This window comes from Acanthochromis polyacanthus, chromosome 5, assembly GCF_021347895.1.
Source record: "Acanthochromis polyacanthus isolate Apoly-LR-REF ecotype Palm Island chromosome 5, KAUST_Apoly_ChrSc, whole genome shotgun sequence".
Taxonomy (NCBI): domain Eukaryota; kingdom Metazoa; phylum Chordata; class Actinopteri; family Pomacentridae; genus Acanthochromis; species Acanthochromis polyacanthus.
In genome coordinates this window covers 30,940,746-30,955,023 of record NC_067117.1, presented here as the reverse complement: position 1 = coordinate 30,955,023, position 14,278 = coordinate 30,940,746, and the positions used below count along the sequence as shown (strand labels likewise).

The 14,278-nt window shown below is 40.0% G+C and overlaps 6 non-coding genes across 6 annotated transcripts; all 6 read right to left on the bottom strand.

Moving 5' to 3' along the window:
• Nucleotides 1-8,193: 8,193 nt before the first annotated feature.
• trnac-gca (transfer RNA cysteine (anticodon GCA)) lies at nucleotides 8,194-8,265 on the bottom strand. The gene has a single exon. It is a non-coding gene; the product is annotated as a tRNA-Cys (tRNA).
• A 242-nt stretch (nucleotides 8,266-8,507) lies between these two features.
• Nucleotides 8,508-8,579, bottom strand: trnac-gca (transfer RNA cysteine (anticodon GCA)). The gene has a single exon. It is a non-coding gene; the product is annotated as a tRNA-Cys (tRNA).
• A 486-nt stretch (nucleotides 8,580-9,065) lies between these two features.
• trnac-gca (transfer RNA cysteine (anticodon GCA)) lies at nucleotides 9,066-9,137 on the bottom strand. Its single transcript has one exon. It is a non-coding gene; the product is annotated as a tRNA-Cys (tRNA).
• Nucleotides 9,138-9,940: 803 nt separating this feature from the next.
• On the bottom strand, nucleotides 9,941-10,012 carry trnac-gca (transfer RNA cysteine (anticodon GCA)). Its single transcript has one exon. It is a non-coding gene; the product is annotated as a tRNA-Cys (tRNA).
• Nucleotides 10,013-12,083: 2,071 nt separating this feature from the next.
• trnac-gca (transfer RNA cysteine (anticodon GCA)) lies at nucleotides 12,084-12,155 on the bottom strand. The gene has a single exon. It is a non-coding gene; the product is annotated as a tRNA-Cys (tRNA).
• A 1,788-nt stretch (nucleotides 12,156-13,943) lies between these two features.
• trnac-gca (transfer RNA cysteine (anticodon GCA)) lies at nucleotides 13,944-14,015 on the bottom strand. The gene has a single exon. It is a non-coding gene; the product is annotated as a tRNA-Cys (tRNA).
• Between the last annotated feature and the right edge of the window lie 263 nt (nucleotides 14,016-14,278).

Below are 14,278 nucleotides of genomic sequence, written 5' to 3'. Positions count from 1 at the left end.
TCGTTCTCAATACAATTCGTCCTTTTTGAGGAGAATTCATAAAAACACACTCTTACATGTTAAAGTGAAAACAAATGTCTACAAAGTGATGTCAAGTATTCATCCAATTCAAGTCAGTGTTTAGTAAAAGCCCCTTTAGCTGCAATTACAGCATTGAGCCTGTGTGAATCAATCGGCCTTGCACATGTGAACACCAGAATTTCACCACTCTTCCTTGCAAAACTGCCCAAGCTCTGTCAAGTTGCACTGGGATCACGAGTGAAGAGCCTTTTTTAAGTCCAGCCACAAATTCTCAGTTGGATTGAGTTCTGGGCTCTGACTCGTCCATTCCAGTAAACGCAGTGTGTTGTCTCTAAACATTTCTGTGTAGCTTTGGCTGTTTGCTTCAAGTCATTGCTGGAAAACAAATCTTAATCCAGGTTGTAGTTCTCTTCAGAGCTCTCCAGGTTGTCCTTCAGGGTAAACTTTGCTGCATTAGTTTGAGTTTCTTCTTTTACAAGCCTTCGAGGACCTGCTGCAGAGGCACTCTCACCCCACCATGCCTCACCATATGATACTTCCACCACCATGCTTCACATCATGATGCTGCCACCACCATGCTTCACATCATGATGCTGCCACCACCATGCTTCACATCATGATGCTGCCACCACCATGCCTCACATGATGATGCTGCCACCACCATGCTTCACATCATTATGCTGCTACCACCATGCCTCACATCATGATGCCTCCACCACTTTGCTTTATGTTATAGATGGTGCATTGTGATGATATACAGTGTTTGGTGTCTAAAATCATAGTGTCTAGTCTGATGGCCCAAAAGCTCAATCATTTATTTATCTAGTTTCTTTTTGCTTATCATACCAAAGAACTTTCTTCTGACTTCAGTCTCCTACATGCCTTCTGTTGAATTCAACTTGATATTAAATATGAGCCTTTTTTTTCTCCAACAGTGCCTTTCTCTGTCATTCTCCCATAAAGTCTTGACTGGTGAAGAACAGGCAACAGTTACTGTATGTACAGTCTCTCCCAACTCAGCTGCTGAAGTGTTTAAGTCCTTCAGAGAAGTAATGTGTGTCTTGGTGGCCTCTCTCACTAGTTTCTTTCTTGCACTGCCGCTCAGTTTTTGAGGATGGCCTGCTTTAGGCAGATTTCCACGTGTCACATTCCTATCATGTTTTAGTGATAGAATTAACAGTATTCAGAGGGTAATTTGGTAACCTTGAATTTTATTTTGTTTGTATGATTCCCTGACTTATGCTCATCAATAACCTTTCACAGAGTTCCTTGCAGTATTCTTGGTGTAGTTATATCCAGAAATACTGATTCACCAGTGGCTGGACCTTCCAGATATAGGTGTCTTTATACTTTAATTACTTGAGACACATTCCCTGCTGTCTTTAAACTTTAAGTTAAATGATGTTACTTTGTAGAAATCTGTTCTTACTTTAACATGAAAGATACTTATTCGTAGTCTTGTCTCGAATAAAAAGATTCAGTTGACCCTGATTCAATGTCATAAAGCAATGCAAGAGGGAAACTTCCAACAGGAGATGAATACTTTTGATAGGCTCTATAGATGTCAAACAGACACTACGCTACGCAGTTACATTCTCTCGTTTGCACTTGTTCTCCTTTTAAGCACCTTGTCCTTTTGCATCTTGTGTTGACTGCCTTGTTTTGCACTGCTTAAATGCTAATTGTAGCATCATTGGCCCCAGAGAAATGGTGCTCCATCCCGACTGTTGGAAGACGTTTATTGCTCTGCAAAGTTATGGTGTGGCCAACTCCCATGCTAATGCAGCAGTCCCATTCAAAAGAATCAGGGAGCTATGTTTTATTCATGTAGTGCTGTTGTCTGCTTCAACACAGTCTTCAGGTGTTGAACAGTCAGACATCTCCTCAACAGATTCAGTGGTCCTTGTCATGGATTCCGCAAGTCTCTGGAGGCATAAACACCAATCCTCAAAAGTTATTCCCTCGTGTGCTCTTTCATTATCGTAGTGGAGAGCAAACATTACTCCAGAAACCTCTGGGGGATTTGAACTGCTCAACTGGGTTAAGATGTGGTGATTTTGACAGCTATGATGTATAATTTATAATATTTTCAAACTCATTAAACTGTACGTGAACTCGTATGAATCCATCTGTTTTTATTTATTTAGATTTTTTCCTTGCATTAGTCACCTTTATGTATATATTGAAATGCTTATTTTCTCTTCCCTTTCACTGACCATATAATATCTAAATATTCGATCCTGCTGGCACAGTTCACCACAGTAATGTTGACATCAATAGTTTAATGAACTCATCACACATAGAGTTATGTAAATATGGAAGAACTCCCATATGCTTTTATAGAAAGAAAAATAACGAAGGCTTAGAATGTGAAAACATCACAACATATATTAACCATTCCTGTATTTTTAATGCTTTTATGCAAATCAGAATTATTGATGTGTATTTTGCCTGGATTAAAATGGCACCTTTATGATACTCTGTGAGTTGGATGTATTCAATGAAAGTGATTCCTCTGTCACATCCCAAATGAATCTATGGAGCATTTTAGGAAATAACTTGTCAGATCTGTGCAGATCAGCTCACGTCTTCCTCACGCTTAACATGCTGCATGTGTTAGTCTTTAATCCCATGACATTTCATTCGTTTCAAATTAGAGAATCTATTTCCGCTGCATGAATTTGTTGCCGATGTATCATTAGTGTTGTGCATGTAGATTTCCCCTCCTTACGCTATGCTAATGCATGCATAAACCAGTCTGGGTGTTGTTTTACTCCTGCTTTTCAATCCGCCTCCCAAGAAGAACATCATGAGGGAAATCAGTTGAGATTGTAGCTGATGCTGTAGATTATGTGTACATATGAAGGAGGGCATGGTTGACGGATGGGTTAACGAAACATCAGACTTTTTCCTGTTTTTATCTAAAATGAAGAGAATGTTTGCTTTTTTCTTTTGATAAACCAAACTGTGACCTTTGTCCAAACTCAACACCATTGTGTTGTGCCAATCCAAAGCTTAGCCTTGTCACTTCATGAACAATGAATATGAATACTTTTTTTGGTCACTTTGACACTCAACAGACTTGGAAAGGCACACCACTTCTGGAGGGTATTTGCTGACAAATTTTGGTAAATTTGGAGGATTTGTTGCTGTCTTGTTCTTGATTTCTCTGTAATTTCTTTAGAATGGTGGACAAATTTGCTCAAAAATGTAGAAATACCTAATCATTTTTAAATCAGTGATGGGATATTTTAAATTACAACTTAGTCGTTTTTTTAAGTACCTGGTGATTGTCATGAAGCAATGTGTTCTCACACGCAGTTAATAAAATTAGCCTTGTGGTTTTCATATCGTAAAATCAACATTATATCAGTATCTAGTTACTCTGCTGGTTAAGCTTAGACAATTAAAAGTATTTGATTTAACAGGTTATCGGATTTATCCACTTAGACATCCTACCTGTGTTGTCGTGCAAAAATATACGTCATTCTTTTTTCATTTTTCTTGACAGTCTATTTTGGATGAGCTAAAAATCAAACATGAAGACAAACTCTCCTCCCAATAACATGTGCGAACTGCATAAAACAAGTCAGATATTCCGCTGTTGTAAAATTATCAGTAGCGATATTTTAGAGGCGTTTTGGCAGCGTCTTTATTTTGAGCTGCCAACAGAAAACAACAAATCCCCATTGTAGGTACATCCTCGGAATATTATGCATTTTAAGCTTCTGGTTTGTCTTCAATAAATATGGCAAATGCAGTGATAGTCATGATGGATTGAAAAGACACAAGGAGAAGAGCAGCAAGTGTAATAACTCAAAGTGAAATGACGGAAAGTCCAGGGATAACTGTGCACTACCTGCACTCGCTGATTGATAGGTGATTCCTGCTAAATGCAGTGCAATGAAACCACAGCAAAACAGTAACGAGCACTTAGCAGCACACGTGGAGGCCAAGAACACACACACCCGCCCCCTCAAAAAGAGACGAAGAAGAAAAAAAAAAAGCATCTTGCGGATTATCACTTTAAGGTTTCCACTGCAGCATCCAGATTTAGTCTCTCTCTGGAGCCGGGCTCATTAAAACATGCCAGTACTGCTGTCATAGGAGAAAATACCTGATATAAACCTCAGCCTGTGACCCACTTTATTAAACGTGTTACCTGTGGACTTGTGGGGAAATACGCACACACACACACACACACACACACACACACACACTATCTGACATTACACAATATATACACACATTGGCAGTTATGTGACACTTTCTCCTTACATGAACACAAACACTGTCACTCTGCAACACAATACAACACCTTTTACCTCTCGCACACTGTGGACAGACAACATAAAAACACACATTTTCACACTAATTCTCACACTTTCCCCCCATTTTTTCCACCGTTGCACACTCTTTGCAATCTCAAACACACACCTTACAGGTAGCCCTGCTTGGTAAGGCGCTGCGCTGTGGCGGGAGCTGTCAGCGGCCGGTCTGATTGGGCGATTCATTGTCACAAAAAAGTGTGACCGGTTGACAGATCAACAGACGGACTCGTGACAAGCCTGCAAGACATGTCGAGAGAGGAAGAGGAGGGAGAGAGGGAGGTAGAGGTGATGTAAGAAAGGAAAAAAAAATAAGACGTTGAGGTGACAGGAAAGTCAAAGAAATAGCTGTAGAGGGCGAAAGAAAAATTAAAGAATAAAAAAAAAGAGGGAGACGGAAAGAAGTGATGAAAATTCAAAGAGGGAAAGAAACAAAGGGGATTGGAAAGAGGTCTTTGAAGAAAATCCAAATGAGCGTCATTCAAGTAAAATTGCTTTATTTTCTCAGAAGCACACCTATCTGTATTAATTACAGAAATCATTAAAATTACTCATTAAAAAATACTCATTTTTGAGTGCATTGAAGAAGTAATTATGTCAGATGGATGTTGAAAACACTGGGCCATTCATTAAGCTCTTCAAATAAATGATCCATAAAAATTAAAAATGATACCAGTTACTGTCGCTGTTATCTTGACACTCCCTGCTTCGTCTTCCTGTCGTTCCTTCCACCAGTAAGTTGAAATTAAATGCTTTTTTTTGTACCCGTTAGGTCGTGAAATCATACAGAGGGCATTTTGTAATGGGATTATGGACACTGTTTTAATGGCATGCTGTTGCAGAGATTGAAAAATAATAATTATTACATGTTTTAACAAGATGTTAAACAGTGTCTTAACGACTAAGAGCTAATTAGGCAGCTTGTAGACACAGAAATTAGACTCTTACTACCAGTAGGTGTCTTCATGGGTCTAAAATCTTATTTTCTCACTCATCAATTATGAAATACTCTCTAGTCAGCTGGGACACTTCTTGTAACATTCAATACAGCTTGAAAACAAACAAACAAACAAACAATCAAAAAAATCCAATTTAATAGAATACACATTGGGTTCTGGGTTGGATCTTAGTTTCTCCAAACTGAGTGGACTCCTGAAGACCTCTACTACCCATCATGACTTAAATAAACTTGCTGAGAAGCTAAAGAAATAATGACACAGAAATACACTGGCCCAGTCTATTAAGATTTGTTATTATGGATCTCAACTCAGTAGCTGGATTAAAATGTGTCAGAAATAATGTAGAAAGCAAACAAATAACAACAAAATTGACCTTCGGCTTTTCAAACTGTAAAATCAAACTCATATCATGATTTAGTGAGTAGGTCATGTATGCTTAGATGACAAAAAATCTTTGATTTAACAGGAGTAATTTTGTAATAATGAAAGAAAAAATATGTAATTCATCCACACAGACATCCTACCTATGTCTTCATGGGCCTAAAATTTTACTCCTGTTTTCTCACTGGGCACCAATTCTATAATAGTCTGTAGCCAACTGGGTCACATTCTAATCTTGTAACATATAGTAGTGACTGACATAAGTAAATAAATAAAGTAAAGATTCACATTTCATAGAATAAACATTTAAAGGGCAATCCCAGTTGGGTCTTGGGTTGGATTTTGCTTTTTCAAAACTGAGTGGACTCCTGAAGACCTCTACTACCAAAGTTAAATGAATACTGTCACAAAAATACACCAGCCCATTCCATTTATTCTTGTTATTATGGATCCCGATTCCATAAAAACAAGAAAGTAAATAAAAGGCAAAGGTCATGTGATGTTCAAGCTGACACTACAAAAAGAAACCAAAATTACTGACATTTACATAATGATATTTAGACACACTGATCTAATAAACTGGAAGTAGGCGGAAGCATCACACCACTGCAACATACACTGCTGTTGTAAAAATCAACTTGTTTGACCAGAAAGTCTTACGTGAGAAAAATAAATCTGCCACCTTAATGATCACCATTAACTGTGTATATAACGGTGTGTATGTGTGTGATGTATGTGTCTGGCAAAGGGGTGTGAATCCACCAACAAAATGTTAAAACTCTTGTTGACAGCCAAACACAGCTTCCATCTCTCTGCTGCTTCTCACACACATAGTGGATGTATAGCTGCAGGGCATGAGTGGGAGTCTGGTCTGACTAAGCTGTCATGCATTTATCTGATTGAACGACTGGCTGTCACACAAAGCTGTGATTAGCTGACAGGCGGTGATGACCTCAGTAGACGCTCCTTCCTGGTGGTGGGGGAGTTTGTTGCAGTCCATCCCAAGAACCATCCCATGAATTCCAATCTGCTCAGCTTGCAGCTTATGTGCACGAGTGTGTGTGTGTGTGTGTGTGTGTGTGTGTGTGTGTGTGTGTGTGTGTGTGTGTGTGTGTGTGTGTGTGTGTGTGTGTGCCCATGTTTTTGCTACATTGTGGTGACCAAATGTCCCCACAACTGTAGGAAAACCAAAAACTATGTCACTTGTGGGGACCTCATTTCGGTCCCCACAAGTTTAAACAGTGTTTTCTTGGCCATGTTGTTGTTACTGAAAAAAGTAAAAGTGCAAAAATGTTTCTTTAGGGTTAGCCATTGTTTTGGTTAGGGTTAGGGTTTGGTTAAGGTTAGGGTTAGGGTTAGGGGTTAGATATGAATGGGAGTCAATGGTATGTCCCCACAATGATAGCAAGACACACACACACGTGTGTGTGTGTGTGTGTGTGCATGTGTGTGTGTGTGTGTGTGTGTGTGTGTGTGTGTGTGTGTGTGTGTGTGTGTGTGTGTGTGTGTGTTTGCATGCGCGTGTGTAGTTTAGACTGAATTTTGCACCATTCTGTAGATACAGGAGACATACAGTCACAACATTACAACCACCGGCAGGTGAAGTGAAAAACACTGATTATCTCATTGCCGTGGCACCTGTCAGAGGGGTGGGATATAATAGGCAGCGAGTGAACAGTCAGTTCCTGAAGTTGATGTGTTGGAAGCAGGAAACACAGCAGCGTGAGGATCTGAGCTGCTGATAAGGGCCAATTTGTGATGGCTAGACGACTGGGTCATGGACACCCAAGGCTCATTTATGCACATGGTGGGGGCAAAGGCTGGCCTGTGTGGTCTGGACCAACAGAAGTGCTACTGTAGCACAAACTGCTGAAAAGCCTTAGTGCTTATAATAGGAAAGTGTCAGAATACAACTTGTTGTGTTTGAGGCGAGATCACATCCACCACCAAAAGCCCATATGGTGGGCATATGGGTGTCACAACTGGACCATGATGCAATGGAACAAGGTAGACAAGTGTTTTTCTTTCACATTATGTGAATAGCTGGATGCGTGTGTGTCATTTACTTGTATAAAAGACGGTAGGAATGACTTGACAGAGGTAGTGTGATGACCTCTGCAATGTTCTTGGATATTGCATCATATGGATAGGTAGATACACCTACCCAGACATCCTTGCAGACCACCAACACCCCTTCATGGCTCCAATATTCTCTGACTAAATGACTCTATATGTACGATTTTGCACCCAGATTTGACCCGAACAAAAGTAGTTTTTTTTTTTTTTTTTTTTTTTAAATTTACATGTTCAGAACATGGATGATTTAGCAGGGCCACATTGAGGTGCCCCTGAACTGTTGGGTCAGTGGCCCAAAGCTTTATAAAAACAACTCTGTACACTGTGCTTGAAGGGGGCACCCAGATAAGGTGCCCCTGAGATTTCCAATCAATGTCCCAAAGCCTTAAATAACCAACTCTTTATCAACACTACAAGGTTTTGTTTAAAGGTGTTACCCAGATTTGAACTGGGGACCTCTTGCTCTGCAGTCAAATGCTCTACCACTGAGCTATACCCCCTCACAGACATGCCAGTCATGTCCATGTTTTTTGTAAAGTGTTACTGTACCCACCTGGCCATTCTTGCTGACCACATACAACCGTCCACGGCAGCAGTATTAATTTATTTAGCGGAATATTTACTTCCTGCCATCAGTAGGTTATCTTCATTTCAAGGCTGGCCTTCAAATTTCCCAGATCTGAATGAGTACAAATGGAGCAAAGATAGCTTTTCTGTGCTTGCAATGCGAGGCTATGTTTAAAGGGGGCACCCAGATTTGAACTGGGGACCTCTTGATCTGCAGTCAAATGCTCTACCACTGAGCTATACCCCCTCACAGAGGAAAGCATTATGTCCATACTTTTTGTAGGAGGACATGAAGGGAGTTGGTGTGTGAGAAGAGGATGCAGAAGACAGGGTTAGATGGAGGCAACTGATTCGCTGTGGCGACCCACAAGGGAAAAGCCGAAAGGAAAAGAAGACTGTACCTACCCAGACATTCTTGTATACAGCAAACACCCCTTCATACCTTCAATATTCCCTGATTTAGCATAATAATGCTACCTATTACACTGCACTACAAGTGTCCAAGAATACTTGACAAAGGAACATGACAAAGAATTCAAGGCTGTCCTTCCTATTCCCCAGAGCTGGATGAGTTCATGAGTGGAACAAATGCAGTTCCTTTTCTTTCTTAATTTACATGTTCGTAATATGGATGATTTGGCAGCACCACAGTGCAGTGCTCTGAGTATTTCTGGTCAGCGTCCCAAAGCCTTGAATAACCAACTCTTTATCAACACTGCAAGGTTTTGTGTAAAGGGGGCACCCAGATTTGAACTGGGGACCTCTTGATCTGCAGTCAAATGCTCTACCACTGAGCTATACCCCCTCATACAGGAAAATATCATGTCCATGCTTTTTGTAGATGTTACTGTACCTACCTAGACATTCTTGTATACAGCAAATAGCCCTTCATAACTACATACACTGAGCTATACCCCCTCAAAGAACCACTCCCTCTTCCAAACCACAAACACAACTCCATGTCCACAATATTTCCTGATTGAGCAGAATAACGCTCCATGTCACACTGCAAAAAGTGTCCAGGAATAGTTTAATTAATGTGACAAAGCGTTCAAGGTTGGCCTTCAAATTAACCAGAACTGAATGAGTTCAGGGCTACACAATGACATAGTGATTAGCACTTTCACCTTGTAGCAAGAAGATCCTCGGTTCAAATCCCGGGGTGGGCCTGGGATCTTTCTTCATGGAGTTTGCACGTTCTCCTTGTGCATGCGTGGGTTTTCTCCGGCTACTCCGGCTTCCTCCCACAGTCCAAAATTATGCTGAGGTTAATTGGTTACTCTGAATTGCCCCTAGGTGTGAATGTTTGTCTGTATATGTAGCCCTGCGACAGACTGGTGACCTGTCCAGGGTATCCCCTGCCTTCACCCGAGTCAGCTGGGATAGACTCCAGCACCCCCCGCGACCATAGTGAGGATAAAGCGGTATATAGGGAATGGATGGATGGATAGATGGATGGAACAAAAGTCGTTGCTTTTTTTCTTAATTTACATGTCCATAATATGGATGATTTGGCATCGGCACGGTAAGGTGCCTCTGGGATTTCCGCTCAGTGTCCCAAAGCCTTAAATAACCAACTCTTCATCAACACTGCAAGGTTTTGTTTAAAGGGAGCACCCAGATTTGAACTGGGGACCTCTTGATCTGCAGTCAAATGCTCTACCACTGAGCTATACCCCCTCATAGAGAAAAGTGTTATGTCCATACTTTTTGTAGATGTTACTGTACCTACCCAGACATTCTTGTATACAGCAAACACCCCTTCATACCTACATACACTGAGCTACACCCCCTCTCAGAACCACTCCCTCTTCCAAAATACAAACACAACTCCATGTCCACAATCTTTCCTGATTGAGCAGAATCATGCACTATACTCTGATCTGTAAGCTGCTGTTAAAGTTAATGGGTTCCTATCAGACCTCTTTGTCCTTGAACATGGGCGCAGACAGGGCTGTTCCCTATCACCTCTATTGTTTAATATTTGTATTGAACCACTAGCTCAATTGCTCAGAGATAATATTAACATAAAGGGACTAACAATAAACAGAGAACATCCCTAGTTATTGTTGTACACAGATGACGTTCTTCTATATTTAACTGAACCTGCAACTACAATCCCTCATCTAAAAGACCTCATTTCAACATATGGGTTCTTCTCAGGCTATAAATTAAATATAGACAAAACCATAGCTATGGATGTAAGTGGTAATATCTCACAGTCAGTCAAACTTCAAAGTGGATTTAAATGGCCAAAAAATTGCATTAGATATCTTGGCATTCAAATTCCACCAACATTAAAAAACTTATCTAATACAAACTACAAACCTATAATTCAGAAAATTAGCAGCAATCTAGACCGATGGTCCACTCTTCCATTATCTCTGTTGGGCCGTATAGAAAGTTTACGGATGACTATACTTCCAAAGCTTCTATATCTATTTCAGATGTTGCTAATTGATATTCCTAAATCCACATTTGATAAATTAGATAGACTTTTCTCAAAGTTCATTTGGCAAGGGCGACGGCCACGAGTCAGACTGAAAACTCTACAGCTTCCTAAATCCCATGGAGGCCTCAAACTCCCACATCTCAGGTACTATTTCTGGGCTGCACAGCTAAGGCCCTTAACAGTATGGATTCAGGACCTCTCAGATACACGCTTTCTAAATATAGAGTAAAGTCTGCGTGCTACTCCCCTACATGCCTTACCATTCATTGACATCTCATCTGGGGACATTCAAATGGGTGAATGGACCAGAGTCACTTTAAATATCTGGAGGAAAATAAAAGTATCGTTTGGATTCCCGAAAACAATCTCAGCATTAACCGATATTGGATTTATGAAGGATTTTGCTCCCTCCCATATGGATGCAGGGTTGAGAAAGTGGTCAAAACATGGACTCAGTAAACTATATCAACTATAACTTCATGGGGGTAGGAGCCTAAAATTATTTGAACAACTGAAAGAGGAATTCAAACTCCCTAACACTGATTTCTTTAGATAATTACAATTAAGGACATTTTTAACTAAGCATAAAGAATGGAATAAAGTTCTGGAGCCTACTCCAATTGAGGAGTTTTTGTTAAAATTACTAACTGGAAATGAGGGTAAGAAGATAATAGGCTGTTTTTAACCATATATTTTCGGGTATGACCTTGAATAATACATTACAGATAAGAAGAAGATGGGAAACTGAAATGAATGCAGATATACCAGAGGACACGTGGGATGAAATGTGTACTGAAGACCATCTTGTAACCAATTCCAATTCATAGAGGGAATTCAAGTGGAAGGTTATAACGAGATTCTTCAGGACGCCAACCATACTGTTAAAAATGGTCCCAGCACACTCTAGTACATGTTAGAGAAACTGTGGTACACAAATTGGCAACCATACTCATATATTCTGGACATGTACAAAATTAAAAACATTTTGGGAGGATGTTTTTAAAGCTCTCAAAATGATATTTCATCAAAAGTTTACAAAAGATCCAATTGTGGCACTACTGGGCCTAACACCAGTGATTGATGGTAGAGCTAAAAAATACCTTTTACAAATACTTATTACAGCAGCCTTCAAATATATAACAATTAAATGGCTAAAACCTGACCCTCCAACATACAGTAGTTGGACTGAGAAAGTATTGGAAATTTACCACATGGAATGCATAACATATACCCTGAGACTACAGAAAGAGAAATTTATGGGAAGATAGTACCCTGCCATTACCATACTGCTTTGATGGAAGGGGACACCCAGATTTGAACTGGGGACCTCTTGATCTGCAGTCAAATGCTCTACTACTGAGCTATACCCCCTCACAGAAGCACTCTCTCTTCCAAACCACAAACACAACTCCATGTCCACAATATTTCCTGCTTGAGTAGAATCATGCTCCATGTCAAACTGCAAAAAGTGTCCAGGAATAGTTTGATTAACATGATAAAGCATTCAAGGTTGGCATTCAAATTAACCAGAACTAAATGAGTTCATGGGAGGAACAAAGGATTTCTTTTTTATTATATTTTCCGCACCATAAGGCGCATCGGATTATAAGGCGCAGTCTCAATTACGGGTTTATTTCTGTACTTAAGCCATATATAAGGCGCACCGTATTATTGGGCGCATGCTAAAACAAGGAAACGGAAGCAAAACAGTGAGTTTGGTTGAACTTTATTCTACTACGAATTTAAAAACACACTCACATTATTTTTTTAATCAATCTTTTGTCATGTGACAAAGTGGGTGAGAACTGTAATTTCACCTCACCACTTGTCCCTTAAAACATTCACATTACACAATACTAGCATCTTTTGTCTTTTCTGTTTTAATTTAACCGTGCCATTGTAACATTTTAGCACTTACTGTCCCAGGTTTGTTTGTGTTAATTGTTGCGGTTTACATCCATGAGTTAAAGGAAAACACACAGCCATTATTAGTTTCAGTTATCCTTTATTAAGTTACAGGTTAAATGTTGATGAATTGTTTGTTTCTTTGTTCATACTTACCTTTGTGTGTTCCTTTGTTCTGGTTCATCATGTGGAACTGGTGTTTGGAAGGAGGCTGGCCCACCACTTCCTGATTTTATAGTGTTGCTGATGTCAGAGTGACATCATTGGACCAGACCATGTGGAGGGTTTTCTTTTCTTTGGATTAATGTTTCTTTTGTTTTACAAAGCATCCAGTAGCAATGTTTTTACATGTTCCCGTGTAGATAATCATTTAAACATTCGTAGAAGTTGGTAGTGTCTATGGCGATGGTGTTAAGCGAGTTGTTGTTAGCTAGGTCAAACAGTAGGTCACCATGTTGTATTGTGGTAGAACCCAGGTGGATAGGTGTCAATTGAAAGCCCTATATAAGCAGTTAAGCTTTGCTGCCTCAAGAGAGAGGTGAGGTTGTGCTGCCACAATGTGAGGTTTTTTCTTTTCTTCTGTTGTGTAGCTACAAGAATTATTTTGAAGTTAATTTTCTTTGAGAATTATTTGTATTGTTTTGGAACTTTGATTGCACAAAAATGGAGAAGCACGGCATAATAAAATCTGCACCTCTTTGTCACTCAAAGAAGTCTGCCGAGTTTGTCTGCCTACCACCTTCCTTGACCATTCTGGCCAGGCAACCTTTACATGTCACAAATTCATCATCTTCTGTATCTGAATTGAACAGCTGGGCAATTTCGACATCAGACATGCCGGGTTCACTCACGTCATTGTCGGAGTCAGTCTCGTTGCCGGGTGGCTGTTCAGCAATGATGCCGGCTTTCACAAAAGCTCAGACAATACTCAGTACTGTACGTAAATTTATGTAATGTTCTCTAATATGTTTATCGCTGCCAGCGTGTGTAGTGTACGTATTACGTCCCTATGCCGGCGGGAAATGGTCCGACACTGTCGGACCAACAGTCAGATTTTGGAACTCAGTGCACACATAAGACGCACCGGATTTAAAGGCGCACTGTCGATTTTTGAGAAAATTGAAGCCTTTAAGTGCAGGAAACACAGTATTTAGATGTTCAGAAGATGAATGATTTGCTCAGATTTCCCAATCAGTGGCCACAGCCTTCAAAGAAGCCCCGAACACTTTACTAACATTGTGATTCTTTGTTGAAAGGGGGCACCCAGATTTGAACTGGGGACCTCTTGATCTGCAGTCAAATGCTCTACCACTGAGCTATACCCCCTTACAGAGGCACTACATATATATTCCCTGATGCAGCAGGATAATGTTACCAATTATACTGTTAAAAAAATAAATAAAAAGTGTCCAGGAAAGGTTTGAGGAAAATGACAAAGAGTTCAAGGTTGACTTTCAAATTCCCTAGAGTTGAGTGAGTTCATGGGTAGAACAAAAAAAAATTGTTCTTTTAATTTACATGTTCAGAACATGGTTGTTATGGCAGCATCACACTAAAGTGCCCCTGGCCTTTATGATCAGTGTCCCAAA